Source organism: Leuresthes tenuis, unplaced genomic scaffold, assembly GCF_036924035.1.
Source record: "Leuresthes tenuis unplaced genomic scaffold, fLeuTen1.0.hap1 SCAF_65, whole genome shotgun sequence".
Lineage (NCBI taxonomy): Eukaryota > Metazoa > Chordata > Actinopteri > Atheriniformes > Atherinopsidae > Leuresthes > Leuresthes tenuis.
Genome location: NW_027325419.1, coordinates 83,568 through 111,110, shown reverse-complemented (window position 1 = coordinate 111,110; position 27,543 = coordinate 83,568). Strand labels below are relative to the sequence as shown.

Below are 27,543 nucleotides of genomic sequence, written 5' to 3'. Positions count from 1 at the left end.
GTTTGAGTGAAGGAATTGATTTTATAGATAAAATCCCAAATCATGCAGAACTCCTCAAAAGGGGCGTATGGCTTAATCACAAGTGTGGTTCTTTCTCATTCAGGGTAGTATGAGGAAGTTTATGCTTGAAATATATGTAGAAATGGGTACATATGAAGGACAAAGCAGTGTTAACTTAGTTTGAGTGAAGGAATTCATTTTATACATAAAATCCCAAATCATGCAGAACGTATGAAAAGAAGCTTATTCTCGGATTCCTGATCCTTCAGTTTTGCTCTTCTACTGCAAAATACAATGTTGTTCTTTGTTGAAGTCGATCTAGACATTGATAAATATGAAGGAAAAAGCAGTTTTAACTTGGTTTGAGTGAATGAATTCATTTTATACATAAAATCCGAAATCGTGCAGAACTCATTAAAATAAGCTTATTCTCGGATTCCTAAAACTTTTGATTTGCTCTTTCTTTTATTGCAAAGTACAACGTTGTTTTTTTGTTTAAATCTATCGAGACATTGATAAATATGAAGGTAAAAGCCGTTTTAACATAGTTTGAGTGAAGGAATTAATTTTATAGATAAAATCCCAAATCATGCAGAACTCCTCAAAAGGGAGGTATGGCTTAATCACAAGTGTGGCTCTTTCTCATTCAGGGTAATATGAGGAAGTTTATGCTTGAAATATATGTAGAAATGGGTACATATGAAGGACAAAGCAGTGTTAACTTAGTTTGCGTGAAGAAATTAATTTTATACATAAAATCCGAAATCGTGCAGAAAATAAGCTTATTCTCGGATTCCGAAAACTTTTGATTTGCACTTTCTTTTACTGCAAAGTACAACGTTGTTTTTTGTTGAAATCTATCTAGACATTGATAAATACCAGCCGAAACTCTGCTGCCACTTTTGATAATTTATGGTTGGGCATTCTTACCTTTTCTTACCCGCTTTTTACAAATTATGATCTTACATTCACACCTACTTGCAGTCGAACACCTTCTCATCCACTTATGATCATGTGCGGTTGGGCTTTCGCACCTTTTCTTACCCATTTTTCAGTAATTATGGGTGGACATTCAGACCTTCTTGCAGCCGAAAACCTCCTCTCCCGCTTATGATCATGTGCGGTTTGATTTTCGAAAAGTTTCTTTCATGTTTTCTAGCAATTATTGATGGACATGTAGACCTTCTTGCAGCTGAACACCTCCGCTCCCGCTTTTGATCATACATTGTCAGGCATTCGAACCTTGTCTTACCCACTTTTTACAAACTTTAGTCGAACAGTCACACCTACTTGCAGCCGAACACAACCTCTCTCGCTTTTGATGATGTATGGACCGGCATTCTTACCTTTTCTAACACATTTTTCAGCAATTATGGTCGGACATTCACACCTACTCATAGCCGAACAACTCCGCTCCCGCATTTGATGGTGTATAGTCGGGCATTCTCACCCTTTCTAATCAGCTTTTTTCAAATTATGATCTGACATTCACACCTACTTGCAGTCGAACAGCTCTGCTCCCGCTTTTGATTATCTTTGGTTGGATATTCGAACCTTTTCTTAACTGCTTTTTACAAACTTTGGTTGGACGTTCACACCTTCTTGTAGCCGAACACATGCACTCCTGCTTTTGATGATGTATGGTTGGGCATTCGCACCTTTTTTTTACCCATTTTTCAGGTATTATGGGTGGACATTCACACCTTCTTGCAGCTGAACACCTCCTCTCCCACTTATGATCATGTGTGGTTTGATTTTCGAAAATTTTCTTTCATGTTTTCTAGCAATTATTGATGGACATTTAGACCTTCTTGCAGCTGAACACCACCTCTCCCGATTTTGATGGTGTATAGTCGGGCTTTCGAGCCTTTTCTTCCCTGGTTTTTACAAATTATGGTTGGACATTCAGACCTTCTTGCAGCCGAAAACCTTCACTCCCTCTTTTGATCATACATTGTCGGGCATTCGCACCTTTTCTTACCCGCTTTTTACAAACCATGGTCGGACTTTCACACCTTTTAGTAGCCGAACAACTCCGCTCCCGCTATTGATTGTGTACAGTCGGGTATTTTAACCTTTTCTTACCCGCTTTTTACCAACTATGGTTTGACATTCACACCTTCTTACAGCAGAACACCTCCGCTCCCTGTTTTGATTATGTATGGTTTGACATTCGCACCTTCTCTCACCCGCCTTTTACTATGGTCGGCCATTCACAGCTTCCTCTCCACCATACTTGTATGGTGGGATATTCACACCCACTTGCATCCGAAGACCTCCGCCCCCACTTTTGTTGATATTTAGTCGGTCATTCGCACCTTACCCGCTTTTGGCAAACTATGGCCTTCTTGCAGCCAAACACCTCTGATCTCGCTTTTGATGATGTAAGGTTGGGCATTCAGACCTTGCTTCACCTGCTTTTCACCAAATATAGTCGGACATTCACACCCACTTGCATCCGAAGACCTCCGCCCCAAATTTTGTTGATATTTAGTCGGACATTCGCACCTTACCCGCTTTTGGCAAACTATGGCCTTCTTGCAGCCAAACACCTCTGATCTCGCTTTTGATGATGTAAGGTTGGGAATTCAGACCTTGCTTCACCTGCTTTTCACCAAATATAGTCGGACATTCACACCTTCTTGCAGCCGAACACTTCCGCTCCACCTTTTAGTGTTCTATCACACCTTTTTTTCACCGCATTTTATACATTATGGTTGGAAATTTTCAACCACTCTCATCCGAAGACCTCTCCTCCCGCTTTTGTTAATATATTTGAACTTTAGTCGGACATTCAAACCTTCTTGCAGCTGAACACCTCCGCTCCCTGTTTTGATCATATATGGTCTGGCAATACTACCTTTTCTTACCCGTTTGTGAGTAATTATGGCTGGACATTCACACCTACTTGCAGCCAAACACAACCTCTCTCGCTTTTGATGATGTATGGACCGGCATTCTTACCTTTTCTAACACATTTTTCAGCAATTATGGTCGGAGATTCACACCTAGTCACAGCCGAACAACTCCGCTCCCGCATTTGATGGTGTATAGTCGGGCATTCTCACCCTTTCTCATCAGCTTTTTGCAAATTATGATCTGACATTCACACCTACTTGCAGTCGAACAGCTCTGCTCCCGCTTTTGATTATGTATGGTTGGATATTCGAACCTTTTCTTAACTGCTTTTTACAAACTTTGATTGGACGTTCACACCTTCTTGTAGCCGAACACATGCACTCCTGCTTTTGATGATGTATGGTTGGGCATTCGCACCTTTTTTTTACCCATTTTTCAGGTATTATGGGTGGACATTCACACCTTCTTGCAGCTGAACACCTCCTCTCCCACTTATGATCATGTGTGGTTTGATTTTCAGAAATTTTCTTTCATGTTTTCTAGCAATTATTGATGGACATTTAGACCTTCTTGCAGCTGAACACCACCTCTCCCGATTTTGATTATGTATGGACCGGCATTTTTACCTTTTCTAACACATTTTTCAGCAATTATGGTTGGAGATTCACACCTACTCACAGCCGAACAACTCCGCTACCGCATTTGATGGTGTATAGTCGGGCATTCTCACCCTTTCTCATCAGCTTTTTGCAAATTATGATCTGACATTCACACCTACTTGCAGTCGAACAGCTCTGCTCCCGCTTTTGATTATGTATGGTTGGATATTCGAACCTTTTCTTAACTGCTTTTTACAAACTTTGGTTGGACGTTCACACCTTCTTGTAGCCGAACACATGCACTCCTGCTTTTGATGATGTATGGTTGGGCATTCGCACCTTTTTTTTACCCATTTTTCAGGTATTATGGGTGGACATTCACACCTTCTTGCAGCTGAACACCTCCTCTCCCACTTATGATCATGTGTGGTTTGATTTTCGAAAATTTTCTTTCATGTTTTCTAGCAATTATTGATGGACATTTAAACCTTCTTGCAGCTGAACACCACCTCTCCCGATTTTGATTATGTATGGACCGGCATTTTTACCTTTTCTAACACATTTTTCAGCAATTATGGTTGGAGATTCACACCTACTCACAGCCGAACAACTCCGCTACCGCATCTGATGGTGTATAGTCGGGCATTCTCACCCTTTCTCATCAGCTTTTTGCAAATTATGATCTGACATTCACACCTACTTCCAGTCGAACAGCTCTGCTCCCGCTTTTGATTATGTTTGGTTAGATATTCGAACCTTTTCTTAACTGCTTTTTACAAACTTTGGTCGGACGTTCACAATATCTTGCAGCCGAACACCTCCGCTTCCGCTTTTGATGGTGTATATTCGGGCATACGAACCTTTTCTTACCCGCTTTTTACAAACCAAGGTCGGACTTTCACACCTTCTCTTAGCTGAACAACTCCGCTCCCTCTTTTGATTGTGTACAGTCGGGTAATTTAACCTTTTCTTACCCGCTTTTTACCATCTATGGTCGGACATTCACACCGTCTTACAGCGGAACACCTCCGCTCCCTATTTTGATGATGTATGGTTAGGCATTCGCACCTTTTCTTACCCATTTTTCAGTAATTATGGGTAGACATTGACACCTTCTTGCAGCTGAACACCTCCTCTCCCGCTTATGATCATGTGCAGTTTGATATTCGAAAATTTTCTTTCATGTTTTCTAGCAATTTTTGATGGACATTCAGACCGTCTTGCAGCTGAACACCTCCGCTCCCACTTTTGATGGTGTATAGTCGGGCATTCGAGCCTTTTCTTCCCCGGTTTTTACCAATTATGGTTGGACATTCAGACCTTCTTGCAGCCGAAAACCTCCACTCCCTCTTTTGATCATACATTGTCGGGCATTCGCAACTTTTCTTACCCGCTTTTTACAAACCATGGTCGGACTTTCACACCTTTTAGTAGCCGAACAACTCCGCTCCCGCTATTGATTGTGTACAGTCGGGTATTTTAACCTTTTCTTACCCGCTTTTTACCAACTATGGTTGGACATTCACACCTTCTTACAGCAGAACACCTCTGCTCCCTGTTTTGATTATGTATGGTTTGACATTCGCACCTTCTCTCACCCGCCTTTTACTATGGTCGGCCATTCACAGCTTCCTCTCCACCATACTTGTATGGTTGGATATTCACACCCACTTGCATCCGAAGACCTCCGCCCCCACTTTTGTTGATATTTAGTCGGTCATTCGCACCTTACCAGCTTTTGGCAAACTATGGCCTTCTTGCAGCCAAACACCTCTGATCTCGCTTTTGATGATGTAAGGTTGGGCATTCAGACCTTGCTTCACCTGCTTTTCACCAAATATAGTCGGACATTCACACCTTCTTGCAGCCGAACACTTCCGCTTTTAGTGTTCTATGAGGCATTCACATGTTTTTTTTCACTGTATTTTATAGATTATGGTTGGAAATTCTCACCTACTCTCATCCGAAGACCTCTCCTCCCGCTTTTGTTAATATATAGTCGGGCATTCGAACCTTTTCTTACCCGCTTTTTACAAATTATGGTCGAACATTCACACCTACTTGCAGCTGAATACTTCCGCTCCACCTTTTAGGTATGTATGGTTGGCATTTGCACCTCTTTTTATACTGATTGCTGAAGATTAAGTTGTTCTTTCTCAAACTACAAATTTTTTTTAATTGTTGTTAATTGAAGTGGATAAATAAGGAGGACAAACAGTTTTAAGTCAGGCTGATAGAAGGAATTAATTTTATAGCAAAATCTGTATTTCGTCATATGTCGAGAGATGCTTATTGCTGAAGAAGTTCTTTCTTATTCTACAAAGTATAACGTTGTTTATCGTTGAAACTTGATTAGACATGAATAAATATGAAGGACAAAGCAGTCTTAACTTGGTTTGAGTTAATGAATTCGTTTTATAGGAGAATCCGAATTCGTGCATAACTCATAAAATAGAGCTTATTTTCGGATCCCTGAAGAATGAGTCTGGTTCTTTCTCATAATACAAAGTTTGTTGTTTATTGTTGAAACTTCATCAGAAGTGAAGAAATAAATGAATGCCTATCAACAAATGTGGGATCTAAACTCTAGTGCTTCCTCTAAAATAATTTCCTTTCTCAATTTAGAAATGTGTGTGTGTAAGTCACAACACCCGTGACACCAAAACGGCTTTCTTTTCTCTACACTCTGCACTATGAGCACACACACCAAATCAGAAAGGCTTTTTTCTCTCTTTTCTACATTATGGACTGTGGGGACACAAAACCGCTCTCTCTTTTTTTTTTTGATTGTGTGCCAGGGCGTTGTCTCACGTATTAGATTATGCTTACGATACGAATGGGTTTATCAGTCACATCAGAATCCATACATACTGATCCTCCCGTAATAAAATGGTCGGATCTTATCAAACACACTTTGTTTCTTGTGACAATCAAGTCAGCGAAACAGCGTATACACGTCAAGACACTGAATCAAGTTTGCCACAAGAACTCATAAGTTTGGCAGTATTGCTCTGCCGTCAGCAATCATACACCCATTTTATTTTCGTGAGACATGTGCAGGCACCTGTTCATCTACTGTTCTATCACTATGAATTAGTTTATCTATTATCAATAAGGATACTTCTACAACTACTATCAAAGTATGTCCAGACTTCTTATGTTGTCAGTTGCTATATATGAATAAGTGGGTAGCTACTGACAAGCATTAAGCATGTCACACAGCCCAAACATATAACATTTCAGGACACACCACACAGTTAACAACCACAGTGAAGTGTCAAAGCCCAAACATGTAACATTCAACAGGACACTTACACAACACATTCAAATCAAACAGTCAGACAACATACAAGAACATATACCCCAGCCGGCATTGCTCCGTGCCTATTTTCCTACAGCTCACTATGTGTGCGCACACCTTTATTCACAAACTCTTCAACTTATACTCTTTTACCAAAGCTGCTACAGCTCGATTGGCCGAATACCCTTAGATCCTATTTCGGTGAATTTGACATCTGCCTTACATGTAACAGATTAGCGGTTTAGCAGTTTTAATTTAGTTTGAGTGAAGGAATTCATTTTATAGCAAAATCCGAAATCGTGAAGAACTCATGGAAGTAAGCTTATTCTCGGATTCCTGAATCTTTAGATTTGCTCTTTCTTTTACTGCAAAGTACAATGTTGAGCAGCACTAATGAGTTGTTTCTATTTTTGGCAGGCTTTACCTTTGCGGATGAAGCCCTTTCTGTCTGTGCAAAAGAAATCTTGTTACTGTGCAGAGTGACTTCTCTGAGTAGAGTCGCCTTACTTGTTGCGACTGTGCCGATGTTCGAAGCTGGAGTGCAAAGATGTTGCTTGAATGGTGCTCGCTGGAGCGTGCGGTAGTGTAAAGTTATACCATTTAAAAGGGCTGAAGAGTGCTCAGTGCAGCGGGTGGGTGGAGGTGCGGAATGCGAAGTAGACTTTCACACCTTCTTTTAGCCGAACAACTCCGCTCCCGCTATTGATTGTGTAGAGTCGGGTATTTTAACCTTTTCTTACCCGCGTTTTACCAACTATGGTCGGACATTCACACCTTCTTACAGCGGAACACCTCCGCTCCCTCTTTTGATGGTGTATGTTCTGGCATTCGAACCTTTTCTTACCCACTTATTACAAACTATGCTCGGACATTCACACCTTGCAGCGAAACACCTCCGCTCCCTCTTTTGATTGTGTATGTTCGGGCATTCGAACCTTTTCTTACCCGCCTTTTACAAACTATGGTCGGACATTCAAACCTTCTTGTGGCCGAACACATCCACTTCTGCTTTTTATGATGTATAGTTGGGCATTCACACCTTTTCTTACCCATTTTTCAGTAATTATTGGTGGACATTCAGACCTTCTTGCAGCTGAACACCTCTGCTCCCGCTTTTGATGGTGTATAGTCGGGCTTTCGAGGCTTTTCTTCAACGGTGTTTACAAATTATGGTTGGAAATTCAGACCTTGCAGCCGAACACCTCCGCTCCCTCTTTTGATCATACATTGTCGGGCATTCGCACCTTGTCTTACCCGCGTTTTACAAACCATGGTCGGACTTTCACACCTTCTTGTAGCCGAACAACTCCGCTCCCGCTATTGATTGTGTACAGTCGGGTATTTTAACCTTTTCTTACCCGCTTTTTACCAATTATGGTCGGACATTCACACCATCTTACAGCGGAACACCTCCGCTCCCTCTTTTGATGGTGTATGTTCGGGCATTCAAACTTTTTCTTACCCACTTTTTACAAACTATGGTCGGACATTCAAACCTTCTTGTAGCAGAACACATCCACTTCTTCTTTTGATGATGTATGGTTGGGCATTCGCACCTTTTCTTACCCATTTTTCAGGAATTATGGGTGGACATTCACACCTACTTGCAGTCGAACAGCTCTGCTCCCACTTTTGATTATGTTTGGTTGGATATTCGAAACTTTTCTTAACTGCTTTTTACAAACTTTGGTCAGACGTTCACACCTTCTTGCAGCCGAACACCTCCGCTTCCGCTTTTGATGGTATATATTCGGGCATTCGAACCTTTTCTTACCCGCTTTTTACCAACTATGGTCGGACATTCACACCGTCTTTCAGCGGAACACCTCCGCTCCCTCTTTTGATGGTGTATGTTCGGGCATTCGCACCTTTTCTTACCTGCTTTTTACAAACTTTGGTCGGACGTTCACACCTTCTTGCAGCCGAACACCTCCGCTTCCGCTTTTGATGGTATATATTCGGGCATTCGAACCTTTCTTACCCGCTTTTTACCAACTATGGTCGGACATTCGCACCATCTTACAGCCGAACACCTCTTCTCCCGCTTTTGATGATGAATGGTCCGGCATTCTTACCTTTTCTAACACATTTTTCAGCAATTATTGTCGATCATTCACACCTTTCTCATCAGCTTTTTGCAAATTATGATCTGACATTCACACCTACTTGCAGCCGAACACCTCGGCTTCCGCTTTTGATGGTGTATATTTTGGCATTCGAACCTTTTCTTACCCGCTTTTTACAAACCATGGTAGGACTTTCACACCTTCTTTTAGCCGAACAACTCCGCTCCCGCTATTGATTGTGTAGAGTCGGGTATTTTAACCTTTTCTTACCCGCTTTTTACCAACTATGGTCGGACATTCACACCTTCAACATGCCCTTCTATGTCCACAATTTTGGCGTCACGAACAGGATCCCTCGACTGGTGTCTCTGGACCGGACCGCAGTGCATGGCCAGCCTGGACTGAAGTAGCTGTTCCAGCCTCATACCTCCAAGGCCTTTTCTGAGAGAGAGGACTGGCAGGTCCTTTTCCTGAATACCAGCGCTGGGATCATTTTTTAAATATGATAGTCTGAGATGATAGGACTGCTTTTTAGTTTTTATTTGAATAAAAGAGGGTTTCCCAGTTGTGTCATTAGTGAGACAGAGATTTCATGGGTAAGGGAAACTTTTGAAGCAGTCCGAAGAAGTGTGAAGTACTCCGAAGAAGTGTGAGTACAGATTAAGGTCCTCATTGGAGACGTCCTTTGAGTGAAGGAATATATTTCCCCATTCCAAGTCTGAGAATGGGAAACAGTAGGTCTCAGACTTTTGACCCTACCGGGGGACCTAAGCATGTTGAAATGAAAAAGAAATATGGTCCAGAGGTTTTCCACCTGAAGGTTCTTTTAGTATGTTAGAAATAAGAAAATTAGAAGAAAAGTTTTGCAAATATGAGAAAGAGATGAAGCAAAAAAAAAGAAAATTAAGTTTAAATAAGAAGTAAGAAAGGTATAGAATGTTGGAAAAAATAAAGTGTATTAAGAGAAAGAAAGGAAAATGTTACACGAATGCCATGACGGAATGATGATAATAATTTAGTATGTGGACGAAAAGATAATTCAGCTCTGATTAAGACTGAATCTTCTTTTAAACCATCACCATATTCCACTGATAACACTTTTTCTCCTTCTGCACCTCTTTACCCCACCCTGAGCGCTCTCGCTGTGCCGGATCCAGACCTGGACTCCTGCCCTCCACGACGCCTGCAACAACAACAGCCAGCCCTGCCACAAGCCTCTGGCTCTCGGGAAGAAGGGACTTCTTCCATCCTCCCTCGGGAAGAAATTCCATCATTCTCACAACATCAGTTACATAGGTCTGATGATGAGGAAAAGGAAGACGTTTGGTTCTCCAGCGTACCTGCCCAAGAACTTTTAACGCAAGTGACAAAAATCCTTTACCCACAATCTGGACTTCAGAGATCTAAACGTGAGAAAAAACAAAACCAGATTCAAACCATGCCTATGGTTAAAGTTGCAGTTCCCACTGGACCATTACTGGTTTATCGACCCTGGACTGAGACTGACATCATGGAAGCATAACAATGCTTACCAGATCCAGAGATTTCTGGACCCCATTTTGCTGACGAGTTGCGAGATTTCTGCGCACAATTCTGCCCGACCAGGGTTGAATTGCGTCGCATATTGGCAAAAAAGTTCAAACTGACCGACCTCTGCAAAATAGAGGCCAGTATGCTACAACTGGATTTGCGACCTACCAACAGTGAACGAGGACATAATGATAACGCTCAATATGAAGCAGCCATCCAAAGACTGTGTCAAGCCATCACCACTCAATTTCCAACCAAAATCAATATGTCCCACATTTACACCTGCAAACAGAAACCCGGTGAAGGGACTGATGATTTTGTACACCGCATCCTTGAGGAAGTCAGCAAGCACAGCGGTCATCAGAGACCAAGGGATTTGGGTAATGAATCAGGACCATGGGAGAGTATTGCATGCAATGCAATAATTAAAGGCCTCATGCCAGATGTCGCCACTGAAGTAAAGAACATTTACGTGGGATGGTGTGAGGGTCCTCGTTTGGCTGACGTTCGCCGATATGCTCGCCATGCTGAGAGCCAAGTTGAGACGCTTAAGATATAGGACAAGTGTGAAAAGGAGCTGCATTTGGCAGCCATGACCATGTATTACGCAGTTGGTTTAAACAGAGGACGAGGCCGAAGTCGAAGACGTGGACGTGTGGGAGAGGAGGTCGAAATGGGCCACGCCAGAGCTATGATCCGAATATTTGTTTTTACTGTGGCTGTGTCCACAGCTGAAAAGTGATGAAATTGGGCAAAAGGCTGACTGAGGGTGGGAGGCAGGTTCTGGACGTCACGTGGCAGCGGAGCCTCCACTAATGGGTGATAGCACAAACACACTCACACATTTTTCCTGCTCTGTGTAGTGAAGAAACGCTTGCCGACTGTGATTCACGTAGTAAAGTTTTGCATGCTATTTCCGTCCTAGAGCAAAGATATTTCTCTCAGAATATAGGAACTTATGTTCATCAGTAGTGACGTCAGGGGAGTTTGATTGTCCTCCAAAGTTAAGTGGAAACCACGTTTACTATATGTCTGCATCAGGCCAGGTTGTGAAGGAGAAAATGACATCGCCCATTGCGTGTGTCACTCCAGATGGGCTCTCCTTCAAACACTCATTTTTGTTATCAGAGTTGTGTCCCATTAACCTGATGGGCTGTGATCTCATGTGTAAATTAGGCATTATTTTAACTTCTACACCAGAGGGTGTTAACGTTATGTTACAGCCTGACAAAGTTTTCACAGCAGTGCAGTTTGATTCATCTGCACTTACATATGCTTATGAGTGGAAACTTCCCAGCTCTCCTTTTTCACAACAACTAGTGGAAGAAGCAAAAGCGTTAGTTTCACCCCTTTCTGATTTCATGCAACCTGCTGATTTGCACTGCACATCACACATTTCTTTGGGGCCTGACAATGACTATGAGAAGAAGTGAAAAAATATGTGCGCCTACTTTATTGACTCCAGAGAACTTAGATTTTTTTAATGTTTGTGGTACTCGCCCTCACATTTCCTTGGCCAAACGTACACACTGGCAGTGACAAGGTGTGGGAGAGTTTGTTGCTACATGTCAGAAAGAAATGGAGTGGACTGTTTCACCTGCTGATCCAAATTTGATGTGTTCATCAGGTTTTTGCAAATTATGATCTGACATTCACACATGCTTTTGATGATGTATGGTTGGGCATTCGCACCTTTTTTTACCCATTTTTCAGGAATTATGGGTGGACATTCACACCTTCTTGCAGCTGAACACCTCCTCTCCCGCATATGATCATGTGCGGTTTGATATTCGAAAATTTTCTTTCATGTTTTCTAGCAATTATTGATGGACATTCAGACCTTCTTGCAGCTGAACCCCTCTGCTCCCGCTTTTGATGGTGTATAGTTGGGCTTTCGAGCCTTTTCTTCCCCGGTTTTTACAAATTATGGTTGGACATTCAGACCTTCTTTTAGCCGAAAACCTCCGCTCCCTCTTTTGATCATACATTGTCGGGCATTCGCACCTTTTCTTACCCGCTATTTACAAAAAATGGTCGGCCATTCACACCTTCTTGTAGCCGAACACATTCGCTCCCGCTATTGATTGTGTACAGTCGGGTATTTTAACCAACTACGGTCGGACATTCACACCTTCTTATGGCGGAACACCTCCGCTACCTCTTTTGATGGTGTATGTTCGGGCATTCGAACCTTTTCTTACCCGCTTTTTACAAACTATGCTCGGACATTCAAACCTTCTTGTAGCCTAACACATCCAGTACTGCTTTTGATGATGTATGGTTGGGCATTCGCACCTTTTTTTTTACCCATTTTTGAGGAATTATGGGTGCACATTCACACCTTCTTGCAGCTGAACACCTCCTCTCCCACTTATGATCATGTGCGGTTGGATATTCGAAATTTTTTTTTCATGTTTTCTAGCAATTATTGATGGACAATCAGACCTTCTTGCAGCTGAACACCTCCGCTCCCGCTTTTGATGGTGTATAGTTGGGCTTCCGAGCCTTTTCTTCCCCGGTTTTTACAAATTATGGTTGGACATTTAGACCTTCTTGCAGCCGAAAACCTCCGTTCCCTCTTTTGATCATACATTGTCGGGCATTCGCACCTTTTCTTACCCGCTTTTTACCAATTATGGTCGGATATTCACACCTTCTTACAGCGGAAAACCTCCGCTCCCTTTTTTGATCATTTATGGTCTGGCAATACTACCTTTTCGTACCCGTTTTTGAGTAATTATGGCTGGACATTCACAGCTTCTTGCAGCCGAACACCTCTTCTCCCGCTTTTGATGATGAATGGTCCGGCATTCTTACCTTTCCTAACACATTTTTCAGCAATTATTGTCGGTCATTCACACCTTTCTCATCAGCTTTTTGCAAATTATGATCTGACATTCACACCTACTTGCAGCCGAACACCTCGGCTTCCGCTTTTGATGGTGTATATTTTGGCATTCGAACCTTTTCTTACCCGCTTTTTACCAACTATGGTCGGATATTCACACCTTCTTACAGCGGAACACCTCCGCTCCCTCTTTTGATGGTGTATGTTCTGGCATTCGAACCTTTTCTTACCCACTTTTTACAAACTATGCTCGGACATTCACACCTTCTTGCAGCGAAACACGTCCGCTCCCTCTTTTGATTGTGTACAGTCGGGTTTTTTAACCTTTTCTTACCCGCTTTTTACCAACTATGGTCGGACATTCCCACCTACTTGCAGTCGAACAGCTCTGCTCCCACTTTTGATTATGTTTGGTTGGATATTCAAACCTTTTCTTAACTGCTTTTTACAAACTTTGGTCGGACGTTCACACCGTCTTTCAGCGGAACACCTCCGCTCCCTCTTTTGATGGTGTATGTTCGGGCATTCGCACCTTTTCTTACCCGCTTTTTACAAACTATGGTCGTACATTCAAACCTTCTTGTAGCCGAAAACCTCCACTCCCTCTTTTGATCATACTTTGTCGGGCATTCGCACCTTTTCTTACCCGCTTTTTACAAACTATGCTCGGACATTCAAACCTTCTTGTAGCCAAACACATCCACTCCTGCTTTTGTTGATGTATGGTTGGGCATTCGAACCTACTTGTTGCCCGCTTTTCATTAATTATGGGTGGACATTCACACCTTGTCGCAGCCAAACACCTCCGCTCCCTGTTTTGATCATGTATGGTTGGACATTCGCACCTTTTCTCACCCGCTTTTTGCAAACTATGGTCGGCCATTCACAGCTTCCTCTCCACCATACTTGTATGGTGGGATATTCACACCCACTTGCATCCGAAGACCTCCGCCCCCACTTTTGTTGATATTTAGTCGGTCATTCACACCTTACCCGTTTTCTTGCCGCCAAACACCTCTGATCTCGCTTTTGATGATGTAAGATTGGGCATTCAGACCTTTCTTTTCCTGCTTTTCACCAACTATATATATAACATTCACACCTTCTTGCAGCCGAACACTTCCGCTCCACCTTTTAGGTATCTATCACACCTTTTTTTTCACCGCATTTTATAGATTATGGTTGGAAATTCTCAACCACTCATCCAAAGACCTCTCCTCCCGCTTTTGTTAATATATTTGAACTTTAGTCAGACATTCACACCTACTTGCAGCCGAACACCACCTCTCTAGCTTTTGAGGATGTATGGTCCGGCATTCTTACCGTTTCTAACACATTTTTCAGCAATTATGGTAGGACATTCACACCTTCTTGCAGCTGAACACCTCCTCTCCCACTTATGATCATGTGCGGATTGATTTTCGAAAATTTTCTTTCATGTTTTCTAGCAATTAAAAATGGACATTTAGACCTTCTTGCAGCTGAACACCTCCGCTCCCGCTTTTGATCATACATTGTCAGGCATTCACACCTTGTCTTACCCGCTTTTTACAAAATTTAGTCGAACATTCACACCTTTTTGCAGCCGAACACAGTTTTTTGCAGCCGAATTTGGGCATTCGAACCTTTTCATACCCACTTTTTACCAACTATGGTCGGACATTCACACCGTCTTACAGCGGAACACCTCCGCTCCCTCTTTTGATGGTGTATGTTCGGGCATTCGAACCTGTTCTTACCCGCTTTTTACAAACTATGCTCGGACATTCAAACCTTCTTGTAGCCGAACACATCCACTCCTGCTTTTGATGATGTATGGTTGGGCATTCGAACCTACTTGTTGCCCGCTTTTCATTAATTATGGGTGGCCATTCACACCTTGTCGCAGCCAAACACCTCCGCTCCCTGTTTTGATCATGTATGGTTGGACATTCGCACCTTTTCTCACCCGCTTTTTGCAAACTATGGTCGGCCATTCACAGCTTCCTCTCCACCATACTTGTATGGTGGGATATTCACACCCACTTGCATCCGAAGACCTCCGCCCCCACTTTTGTTGATATTTAGCCGATCATTCGCACCTTACCCGCTTTTGGCAAACTATGGCCTTCTTGCAGCCAAAAACCTCTGATCTCGCTTTTGATGATGTAAGGTTGGGCATTCAGACCTTGCTTCACCTGCTTTTCACCAAATATAGTCGGACATTCACACCTTCTTGCAGCCGAACACTTCCGATTCACCTATTAGTTTTCTATGGGGCATTCACACCTTTTTTTACACCGCATTTTATAAAAACACCACAGGAACACCGTATTGAGGCTTTGTTCTGACCGCTCATTCGGTGTCGCGTTTCTTTCAAGCAATTCTCCTGGTTAGCCCGCACTCGGCTCGCTCCCAGAGCCGTGTTAAAGTCTGCTTCGCATTCACTCTCTTTTCTCAGCAGATTAAAAGAAACTTCCATCCTGCACCGCTCTTTGCTTTTTCACAAGAGCAGAGGAGAGCGCACCGTTCCCAGCGGCACTGCAGTACCGGGTCGATGCTTGGAGTGAACGGAGCAAGCTCCTTTTTCAACTCCTATTGATAAAAATCCATTTAATATGTAGTCCTCGCATAGACATGTCACATATTAAACTGATAAGTACAGATACTACACTTGATCTTAGCCAAAAGGCCGAGAAGCGATAACTGTCCACTGGTTCACGTCCGAGGGCCCTTCCTGGCACAATGCGCACTTGTAGCGGTGTTCTTTTTATGGCCATAGTGTCACTTTGCACCTCCGCCCACCCGCTGCACTGAGCACTCTTCAACCCTTTTAAATGGTATAACTTTACACTACAGCACGCTCCAGCGAGCACCATTCAAGCAACATCGGCACAGTCGCAACAAGTAAGGCGACTCTACTCAGAGAAGTCACTCTGCACAGTGACAAGATTTCTTTTGCACAGACAGAAAGGGCTTCCCCCGCAAAGGTAAAGCCTGCCAAAAATAGAAACAATTCATTAGTGCTGCTCTCCACGGAAGTCTTTAGTAAAAGGCGAAAGACTTGTACATTATGAAGAGAAACCAGTGTACGATTATCCATCACTGCGGGAGCAGGGCATCAGGCTAGTTGGCATAGCCACCTTCCCCATGGTGAGCTTTGCTTGGTTGAGACGCTTGCTCCCCCCCCTTGCTCCTCGGCTGACCAAGTAGGAACAATCGGGCCCTATTCGATGGCTGCCTTGTCTTTTACTCTGTGCAAAAGACAAGGCAGCCACAAACAACACGGGAACACCGTATTGAGGCTTTGTTCTGACTGCTCATTCGGTGTCGCGTTTCTTTCAAGCAATTCTCCCGGTTAGCCCGCACTCGGCTCGCTCCCAGAGCCGTGTTAAAGTCTGCTTCGCATTCACTCTCTTTTCTCAGCAGATTAAAAGAAAGTTTCATCTTAGGCTCCCTGAAACTTCCATCCTGTTTGCTTTTTCACAAGAGCAGAGGAGAGCGCACCATTCCTAGTGGCACTGCAGTACCGGGTCGATGCTTGGAGTGAACGGAGCAAGCTCCTTTTTCAACTCCTATTGATAAAAATCCATTTAATATGTAGTCCTCGCAAAGAGGACATATCAGACATTAAACTGATAAGAACAGATACTACACTTGATCTTAGCCAAAAGGCCGAGAAGCGATAACTGTCCACTGGTTCACGTCCGAGGGCCCTTCCTGGCACAATGCGCACTTGTAGCGGTGTTCTTTTTATGGCCATAGTGTCACTTTGCACCTCCGCCCACCCGCTGCACTGAGCACTCTTCAGCCCTTTTAAATGGTATAACTTTACACTACCACACGCTCCAGCGAGCACCATTCAAGCAACAACTTTGCACTCCAGCTTCGAACATCGGCACAGTCGCAACAAGTAAGGCGACTCTACTCAGAGAAGTCACTCTGCACAGTAACAAGATTTCTTTTGCACAGACAGAAAGGGCTTCATCCGCAAAGGTAAAGCCTGCCAAAAATAGAAACAACTCATTAGTGCTGCTCAACGTTGTACTTTGCAGTAAAAGAAAGAGCAAATCTAAAGTTTCAGGAATCCGAGAATAAGCTTACTTTCATGAGTTCTTCACGATTTCGGATTTTGCTATAAAATGAATTCCTTCACTCAAACTAAATTAAAACTGCTAAACCGCTAATCTGTTACATACAAGGCAGATGTCAAATTCACCGAAATAGGATCTAAGGGTATTTGGCCAATCGAGCTGTAGCAGCTTCGGTAAAAGAGTATAAGTTGAAGAGTTTGTGAATAAAGGTGTGCGCACACATAGTGAGTTGTAGGAAAATAGGCAGGGAGCAATGCTGGCTGGGGTATATGTTCTTGTATGTTGTCTGACTGTTTGATTTGAATGTGTTGTGTAAGTGTCCTGTTGAATGTTACATGTTTGGGCTTTGACACGCTTCACTGTGGTTGTTAACTGTGTGGTGTGTCCTGAAATGTTATATGTTTGGGCTGTGTGACATGCTTAATGCTTGTCAGTAGCTACCCACTTATTCATATATAGCAACTGACAACATAAGAAGTCCGGACATACTTTGATAGTAGTTGTAGAAGTATCCTTATTGATAATAGATAAACTAATTCATAGTGATAGAACAGTGGATGAACAGGTGCCTGCACATGTCTCATGAAAATAAAATGGGTGTATGATTGCTGACGGCAGAGCAATACTGCCAAACTTATGAGTTCTTGTGGCAAACTTGATTCAGTGTCTTGACGTGTATACGCTGTTTCGCTGACTTGTCACAAGAAACAAAGTGTGTTTGATAAGATCCGACCATTTTATTACGGGAGGATCAGTATGTATGGATTCTGATGTGACTGATAAACCCATTCGTATCTTAAGCATAATCTAATACGTGAGACAACGCCCTGGCACACAATCAAAAAAAAAAAGAGAGAGAGCGGTTTTGTGTCCCCACAGTCCATAATGTAGAAAAGAGAGAAAAAAGCCTTTCTGATTTGGTGTGTGTGCTCACAGTGCAGAGTGTAGAAAAAACAGAGAAAAGAAAGCCGTTTTGGTGTCACAGGTGTTGTGACTTACACACACACATTTCTGAATTGAGAAAGGAAATTATTTTAGAGAAAGCACTAGAGTTTAGATCCCACATTTGTTGATAGGCATTCATTTAATTTTTCTTTTAATCAGTTTTAAAGTGAATACTAACTGAGAAATGAAAAAGGTGAAGAGTTTAGAAGCTTGGTTCAAGAGCAAAACTTGGTTTATGATCAGCTGAGTCTCTAAACAGAACAGCAAAGGGCTTCATCGAACATTTAAAAAAGATTCAGATTGTTAGAATATCCAGAATTTATAGGAATGGTGGTGATTACTCTTATTTTCTAGAATGGAAATAACTGCACCATGTCTGTTTTATGAATTTAAGGGGCTAAAAAGTTTTGTTCTCGTTTTTCTATGATTAACCGAATGTATGTGAGAGTCCAAACAGACAGAAGGGTTACTTGCTGCAAGATTAAACATTTGCATTAACTGACTCCAGCAACTCTGAGTCTCATTGAGAGACTTTTCTCAACAATTGGGTCCTCAAACCAGATCTCAACGTTTTTTCCGCTTTCCAGGGTCGGAGCTGAAACCGTGCACGGGGGAGTCCAGTACTCCTAATGAAAGACCCCCTGCTGAATTGCGGTAATTAGGGGCCAGTGTCCACTGAAAGGGGGAAAAAGGGACGAGATCGTACTTTTGAATCAATGGCCAGAAGCCATTGGCAGTGCAGGCATCAACAATAATGGTGTTATTTCACCCATTAACACTTAAGGTACCTCATGCAGTGGCTGTGATATGGTTACTTAACAAAATATCTTTACCAGACATCTCTCCTACATAACAGTTCTTCTTTCACAGCCACACCTTGTTGTCGAGAGATGTGCTACACTTAATCCATCCAAACTGCTACCTACCCCACAGATGGAAAGCCTCATGATTGCATGTCAGAAATAACCATCAGTGTTTTACCCAGGCCAGACTTAACTGATATACGTTATGAAAATGCAGAAATAACTATATTTATTCAACAGGTCAAGCAAAAAACCCTGATGGCACAAATGCTACAGGATTTGCAGTAGTAACAGAAACTGAAGTTTTCTTAAAACAACCACTACCAAAAAATTACTCTGTTCAAGCAGTCGAATTGGTAGCTTTAACTGAAGCTTGTAAATTAAATAACAAAAAGGTTGTTAACGTTTACACTGACAGTCAGTATGCCTTCTCAACTGTACATGTGTTAACACAGCATTGGAAAAACAGGTATGTTGACATCCACAGCTAAATGTATAAACTACAAATATTTTAGCATTATTAGATGTTATTCAATTGCCATCTACAATAGACTCGTATGAATGACCGGAAGGAAAACCATACTGCCAAAGAATTTGTTTAAATATGCTGCAGTATTGAGCCACGGACCATGTCATGTCTCAACAGGAGGGATGGAAGCAATAATGAACAAGGTTTTTACAGCATATGGTTTTACTAATTATTGAATTTTTTTTTTTAGAATAAATAAATGAATAAAGTTTTGTCTAGCAGGTCAAATATGTGCAAAATACATTCCACAGGGCAATCTAAGACCAAAACGAAGATAATTCCCTAAGCCAGTGTATCATTTTCAACATATTTGTTTGGATTTCATTATTTCATTATTGTGTAGATTTCATTGAACTAAATTAATGTTAAGGGAAACGATTCTGCTCAGTGACAACAGAGGTTTTTACCAAATGGTCTGAAATATTTCCATGTGCACAAGCAGATGCACTCTCAGTAGCAAAATCACGCGTAAAATAACTTATTTCTAGATTTGAAATACCTGAAAAGATCTTCAGTGATAATTTGACACACTTTGTAAACTATGTCATCTCACTGATGGCAAAGAACTTAAAATAGACCTTAGAAACCACTGTGATATAGAAGGTTTCGCTAACACATTGGAATTGTTTTACTATTTACATATGCATGTGCAGTGAAGAATTGCTTGCTGCTGATAAATGCAAAGAAGAACAGCTTACACATAGATGCTCACATATAGGCTGCTGAATGCAATGAAGACCTGCTTATCCAGTAAATTTCAATGTCAATGTGTAATATTCAATTAGGATTTGCAAAACAGTGAAGTTAAACAATGAATGGGTCCATAGTCGGTATGAGAAGACTACAGGAATATTTACCTGGGTGTACGTTCAAACAGAGATGAGAAAATTGCGATAATTATATTGTTTGTTTGTTTGTTAGTATGTATATGAATGTTATGTGTATAAACTGTGTTGAGTTGTAGTTACTCAGTAGTGTCTCAGTGAAACAACCGACGGGGGAAGCCTTGCGGTGACAACAAAAGCAGTGTTTTACTGATCAGTCAAGTTGCTCCAGTGTACTCCATACAAACTGGTTGGCTACTGAAGGGATAGAAAATGGGGAATACTTGTTTTAAAGCAAACAAGGAATTAGATGGGAAAAATATATGTTTTAACGGGACCCAGACAATATTAAATACTCAGACAGATGGGAGAAGAAGTGTAGTTTTGTAGGAAATCACAAAATTATTACATAAAATTAGTAAAATCAATTGAAGAATGCCTTTCTGAAGAGCTGTTTACCACAGATGAGCAGCTTTGCGACCAAGCACATTGTAGATCGCTTTACTGCCAAAATGATCTAGTTTAATGGATTGGTTTAGACATGCATAACAGCATTTTAAGAACAAAGAGAGAAACAAAAAGGGACAACGCTTCATGGTGGAAGGTGATGTATAAATAACTGTGTATATGATGAAGGAGAGACCATTTGAGCAGCACAGCCATTTCGCAGCACAGGGACAGCAGTCCAAGTTAAAGGATCTCCCACGTGGTATCACCTGTCACACTGTGTCAAGGCATCAAAAAAAGAAAAAATCACCAAACTCAAGGACAAAGAGACGAAGACTCCGGTGAACGAAGAGAGAGGACTTACAAACCAGAAATACAAAAGGATGCTCGATATCAAGATCCAGAAGAAGAGGCTAACAATGCCACGAACACTTACGATGCTGGGAATGATGCCAGCAATGAACAGAGAAGAAGATTCAGTGTCATCAATCTGCAACACGTGCCTCTAATGAGGGGGTGAATATAGAATCCTCAACGATTACAACGTCTCTGGGAACTGTGACAACAACAAGGTTTAAACCATTTTGATATATATTGTAACCTATTGGCTAAGGAATAGTGCTGAAAATGAGGTAAATCTAATCCACCACTGTCCTTGGTCTTCTGTAGGGTTTGTAAACTAATACGTGGTGGTTTGTTTTTTGGAGATGCATGAATCTAGTGACTTAAACCAAGTAGCAGATGGTTTTATGGGGATCATTGAGAACAAATAGTTAACTTTTGGTAGTATCATCATTTTAATGGTTGTAACTCTCCCCATAAGTGATATAGGTAAGGACTTCCAACGAGAGAGATCGTCCTCTACTCTCTTTAATAATTGCACATAATCCATCTGTACTTATCAGTTTAATATGTGATATGTCTATGCAAGGACTACATATTAAATGGATTTTTATCAATAGGAGTTGAAAAAGGAGCTTGCTCCGTTCACTCCAAGCATCGACCCGGTATTGCAGTGCCGCTGGGAACGGTGCGCTCTCCTCTGCTGTTGTGAAAAAGCAAACAGCGGTGCAGGATGGAAGTTTCTTTTAGTCTGCTGAGAAAAGAGAGTGAATGCGAAGCAGACTTTAACACGGCTCTGGGAGCGAGCCGAGTGCGGGCTAACCAGGAGAAATGCTTGAAAGAAACGCGACACCGAATGAGCGGTCAGAACAAAGCCTCAATACGGTGTTCCTGTGGTGTTTTTATAAAATGCGGTGAAAATAAAGGTGTGAATGCCCCATAGAAAACTAAAAGGTGGAGCGGAAGTGTTCGGCTGCAAGAAGGTGTGAATGTCCGACTATATTTGGTGAAAAGCAGGTGAAGCAAGGTCTGAATGCCCAACCTTACATCATCAAAAGCGAGATCAGAGGTTTTTGGCTGCAAGAAGGCCATAGTTTGCCAAAAGCGGGTAAGGTGCGAATGACCGACTAAATATCAACAAAAGTGGGGGCGGAGGTCTTCGGATGCAAGTGGGTGTGAATATCCCACCATACAAGTATGGTGGAGAGGAAGCTGTGAATGGCCGACCATAGTTTGCAAAAAGCGGGTGAGAAAAGGTGCGAATGTCCAACCATACATGATCAAACCAGGGAGCGGAGGTGTTTGGCTGCGACAAGGTGTGAATGTCCACCCATAATTAATGAAAAGCGGGCAACAAGTAGGTTCGAATGCCATACCATACATCATCAAAAGCACGAGTGGATGTGTTCGGCTACAAGAAGGTTTGAATGTCCGAGCATAGTTTGTAAAAAGCGGGTAAGAAAAGGTTCGAATGCCCGAACATACACCATCAAAAGAGGGAGTGGAGGTGTTCCGTTGTAAGACGGTGTGAATGTCCGACCATAGTTGGTAAAAAGTGGGTATGAAAAGGTTCGAATGCCCAAATTCGGCTGCAAAAAACTGTGTTCGGCTGCAAAAAGGTGTGAATGTTCGACTAAAGTTTGTAAAAAGCGGGTAAGACAAGGTGCGAATGCCTGACAATGTATGATCAAAAGCGGGAGCGGAGGTGTTCAGCTGCAAGAAGGTCTAAATGTCCATTATTAATTGCTAGAAAACATGAAAGAAAATTTTCGAAAATCAATCCGCACATGATCATAAGTGGGAGAGGAGGTGTTCAGCTGCAAGAAGGTGTGAATGTCCTACCATAATTGCTGAAAAATGTGTTAGAAACGGTAAGAATGCCGGACCATACCTCATCAAAAGCTAGAGAGGTGGTGTTCGGCTGCAAGTAGGTGTGAATGTCTGACTAAAGTTCAAATATATTAACAAAAGCGGGAGCGGAGGTGTTCAGCTGCAAGAAGGTCTGAATGTCCATCAATAATTGCTAGAAAACATGAAAGAAAATTTTCGAATATCAAACCGCACATGATCATAAGCGGGAGAGGAGGTGTTCAGCTGCAGGAAGGTTTGAATGTCCACCCATAATTCCTGAAAAATGGGTAAAAAAAAAGGTAAGAATGCCCAACCATACATCATCAAAAGCAGGTGTGAATGTTAGATCATAATTTGCAAAAAGCTGATGAGAAAGGGTGAGAATGCCCGACTATACACCATCAAATGCAGGAGCGGAGGTGTTCGGCTGTAAGGAGGTGTGAATCTCCGACCATAATTCCTGAAAAATGTGTTAGAAAAGGTAAGAATGCCGGACCATACATCATCAAAAGCGGGAGAGGTGGTGTTCGGCTGCAAGTAGGTGTGAATGTCCAGCCATAATTACTCACAAACGGGTAAGAAAAGGTAGTATTGCCAGACCATATATGATCAAAACAGGGAGCGGAGGTGGTTCAGCTGCAAGAAGGTTTGAATGTCCGACTAAAGTTCAAATATATTAACAAAAGCGGGAGGAGAGGTCTTCGGATGAGAGTGGTTGAAAATTTCCAACCATAATGTATAAAATGCGGTGAAAAAAAGGTGTGATAGAACACTAAAAGGTGGAGTGGAAGTGTTCGGCTGCAAGAAGGTGTGAATGTCCGACTATATTTGGTGAAAAGCAGGTGAAGCAAGGTCTGAATGCCCAACCTTACATCATGAAAAGCGAGATCAGAGGTGTTTGGCTGAGAGAAGGCCACAGTTTGCGATGCAATAATTAAAGGCCTCATGCCAGATGTTGCCACTGAAGTAAAGAACATTTACGTGGGATGGTGTGAGGGTCCTCGTTTGGCTGACGTTCGCCGATATGCTCGCCATGCTCAGAACCAAGTTGAGACGCGTAAGACAACCAAAAGGGACAAGTGTGAAAAGGAGCTGCATTTGGCAGCCATGACCATGTATTACGCAGTTGGTGTAAACAGAGGACGAGGCCGAAGTCGAAGACGTGGACGTGTGGGAGAGGAGGTCGAAATGGGCCACGCCAGAGCTATGATCCGAATATTTGTTTTTACTGTGGCCAGACTGGACACGGGAAGAAGGACTGTCCACAGCTGAAAAGTGATGAAATTGGGCAAAAGACTGACTGAGGGTGGGAGGCAGGTTCTGGACGTCACGCGGCAGCGGAGCCTCCACTAATGGGTGATAGCACAAACACACTCACACATTTTTCCTGCTCTGTGTAGTGAAGCAACGCTTGCCGACTGTGATTCACGTAGTAAAGTTTTGCATGCTATTTCCGTCCTAGAGCAAAGATATTTCTCTCAGAATATAGGAACTTATGTTCATCAGTAGTGACGTCAGGGGAGTTTGATTGTCCTCCAAAGTTAAGTGGAAACCACGTTTACTGTATGTCTGCATCAGGCCAGGTTGTGAAGGAGAAAATGACAATGCCCATTGCGTGTTGTCACTCCCGATGAGCTCTCCTTCAAACACTCATTTTTGTTATCAGAGTTGTGTCCCATTAACCTGATGGGCTGTGATCTCATGTGTAAATTAGGCATTATTTTAACTTCTACACCAGAGGGTGTTAAGGTTATGTTACAGCCTGACAAAGTTTTCACAGCAGTGCAGTTTGATTCATCGGCACTTACATATGCTTATGAGTGGAAACTTCCCAGCTCTCCTTTTTCACAACAACTAGTGGAAGAAGCAAAAGCGTTAGTTTCACCCCTTTCTGATTTCATGCAACCTACTGATTTGCACTGCACATCACACATTTCTTTGGGGCCTGACAATGACTATGAGAAGAAGTGAAAAAATATGTGCGCCTACTTTATTGGCTGTGTCGCTCACTCCAGAGCACTTCGATTTTTTTAATGTTTGTGGTACTCGCCCTCACATTTCCTTGGCCAAACGTACACACAGGCAGTGACAAGGTGTGGGAGAGTTTGTTGCTACATGTCAGAAAGAAATGGAGTGGACCGTTTCACCTGCTGATCCAAATTTGATGTTTTCTGAACGATTGTCAGCATACAAAAAAACATTTTTGAGTACAATGCATTGTCAAAGAACTGTGGACTTAATTCCTACCACAGAATCACATTTTGAAGCATGTTTTTTATCTGAAACAGATTTGTCTTCGATACCCATGTTGGCTGAAGTGCCCAATGATCTTTGGGCTAAGAGCAAATATGATGTGGGGTTGATAAAAGGCTGTGAACCAGTAATTGTCACCCCTAAATCAGACTTTTGTCCATGTAAAAAACAATACCCTTTTAAGCCTGAAGCAATTAAAGGGATTAAACCTGTTTTTCAATCTTTTCAGAAAACAGGCGTTATTGTTCCTTTTGAAAATTCACCTGTGCTTACTCCATTGATTCCTGTTAAAAAGATTAAAGATGCTGGCCAGCCAGATGAATGGCGTTTTGTACAGGACCTCCAAGCGGTGAATGCTGCAGTTCAGCCACATGCTCCTACTGTGCCCAACCCACACACTATTTTGTCTCAAATTACATCAGATGCACAGTTTTTCTCAGTGGTTGACTTGTCGCCAGTGCACCCTGATAGCCCATTTTGGTTTGCTTTTTAGTTTGAAGGGAGATCTTGGACTTTTACCCGGTTATGCCAGGGGTACTGTGAAAGTCCCACTATTTACAATGCTGCCCTCAAAGCTAGTCTGGATTAACTTCAATCAACCACAGGCTCTGCTCTTTTGCAGTATGTGGATGACATCCTTTTATGTAGTCCATCTAAACAACAGTGTGAAAAAGACAGTGAATCTGTTGAAACATCTTCATTCTTATAGCCATAAAGCCAGCCTTTCTAATTTACAGTTTGTACAGGACGAAGTCACCTTTTTGGGTCATGTGATTTCTAAGGATGGGCGCTCACTTTCTCCTAAACGTGTTGCTGCAGTTCAGATCATTCCTAAACCGGTTACTAAAAAACAGCTTATGTCATTCTTAGGTATAACATCTTACTGCAGGAACTTTATTCCTAACTACTCTTTTCTCGAAGCTCTCTTAGGTGCTCTTATCCATGGTAAAGGCCTCCAGTCAGCTGACCGTGTTCCATGGACTCCTGAGGCTGAATCAGCCTTTAGTCAGCTTAAGCTGGCTCTTCAAACAGCACCAACACTTGGCATTCCAGATCCTCATAAACCTTTCATACAGGCAGTTGATGAGAAGCATGACATCTGTTCTTATGCAGGAACATGGGGCAGGCAAAGGCCAGTGGCTCATTTCTCAGCAAAACTGGACTCTGTGGCTGCAGGCCTGCCTGGTTGTCTTCGTGTTGTTGCAGCTGCAGAGAAAGCTGTCCTGGCCTCCCAAGATATTGTGGGCTACGCTAATTTGACTTTTTTGGTTCCTCATGCTGTTGCCATTATTCTTCTCGAGCAGAAAACTTCACATCTTTCAACTGCTCGTTGGCTCAGATACACCTCTGTGATATGCCAAATGTCACTGTTAAACGTTGTACTGTTCTGAATCCTGCTACTTTGCTTCCGACTCCTGAGGATGGGCTGTGAAGCTGTTTTGGAACAAGTTTGTACACCCCGACCTGATCTTTTAGAGACTCCTCTTCCAAACTCTGACATGATTCTTTTTGTAGATGGATCAGCTTTGCGTGATCCAGCCACAGGTACTAACTGTGTTTGGTTTGCAGTATGTTCTTCACATGACACTTTGTTGTCTGGTTCTCTTCCTAAACATTTCTCTGCTCAAACTACTGAGCTTATTGCACTTACTGAAGCTTGTAAGTTGGCAGCTGGTAAGTCTGTCACTATTTACACAGATTCCAGATATGCTTTTGGTGTTGTTCATGACTTTGGTGCGCTGTGGAAACACAGGCATTTCCTTAAATCAGATGGTAAAACTATTCTGAACTCCAAGCAGGTTTCTGATCTTCTTGATGTGATCCTTTTGCCTACAGCAATCTCGGTCTGTAAGTGTGCGGCTCACACTAACTCAGACGATCCTGTTGCTTGTGGCAATGCCAGAGCTGATGCTGCAGCTAAGCAAGCAGCTAAATCTTTTCCTGTTTTCGCTTCCCTCTCTTTGCAGGCAGAAGACTCCCTCACAGATCTCCATGCTTTGCAAACTTTTGCCTCTGCAGATGAAATTTGGTCCTCTGGACGCATTTGGTCCTCTGTGGGTGCAACTCATATGGATGGTGTTTGGATGGGACCTGATGGTAAACCCTGTCTACCTAAACATTTTTTTCCTCATTTTTCAAAATTGACACATGGGTTGGACCATGTGTCAAAAGGGGGGATGCTGAATGCACTCACTGCTCAGTGGTTCACAAAAGGGTTCAGTTCATATGCGCAAAAATACTGTCAGTCATGTATGGTTTGTGCCACACATAAT

At 42.4% G+C, this 27,543-nt stretch overlaps 3 non-coding genes and 1 pseudogene across 3 annotated transcripts; 1 reads left to right on the top strand and 3 right to left on the bottom strand.

Moving 5' to 3' along the window:
• Positions 1-15,698: 15,698 nt before the first annotated feature.
• Positions 15,699-15,886, bottom strand: LOC140285929 (U2 spliceosomal RNA). The gene has a single exon (XR_011910866.1). It is a non-coding gene; the product is annotated as a U2 spliceosomal RNA (small nuclear RNA).
• Positions 15,887-16,161: 275 nt separating this feature from the next.
• LOC140285959 (U5 spliceosomal RNA) lies at positions 16,162-16,275 on the bottom strand. Its single transcript, XR_011910889.1, has one exon. It is a non-coding gene; the product is annotated as a U5 spliceosomal RNA (small nuclear RNA).
• Positions 16,276-16,678: 403 nt separating this feature from the next.
• On the bottom strand, positions 16,679-16,869 carry LOC140285951 (U2 spliceosomal RNA). The gene has a single exon (XR_011910882.1). It is a non-coding gene; the product is annotated as a U2 spliceosomal RNA (small nuclear RNA).
• Positions 16,870-21,688: 4,819 nt separating this feature from the next.
• Positions 21,689-21,865, top strand: LOC140285940 (U2 spliceosomal RNA; annotated as a pseudogene).
• The last annotated feature ends 5,678 nt before the right edge of the window (positions 21,866-27,543 follow it).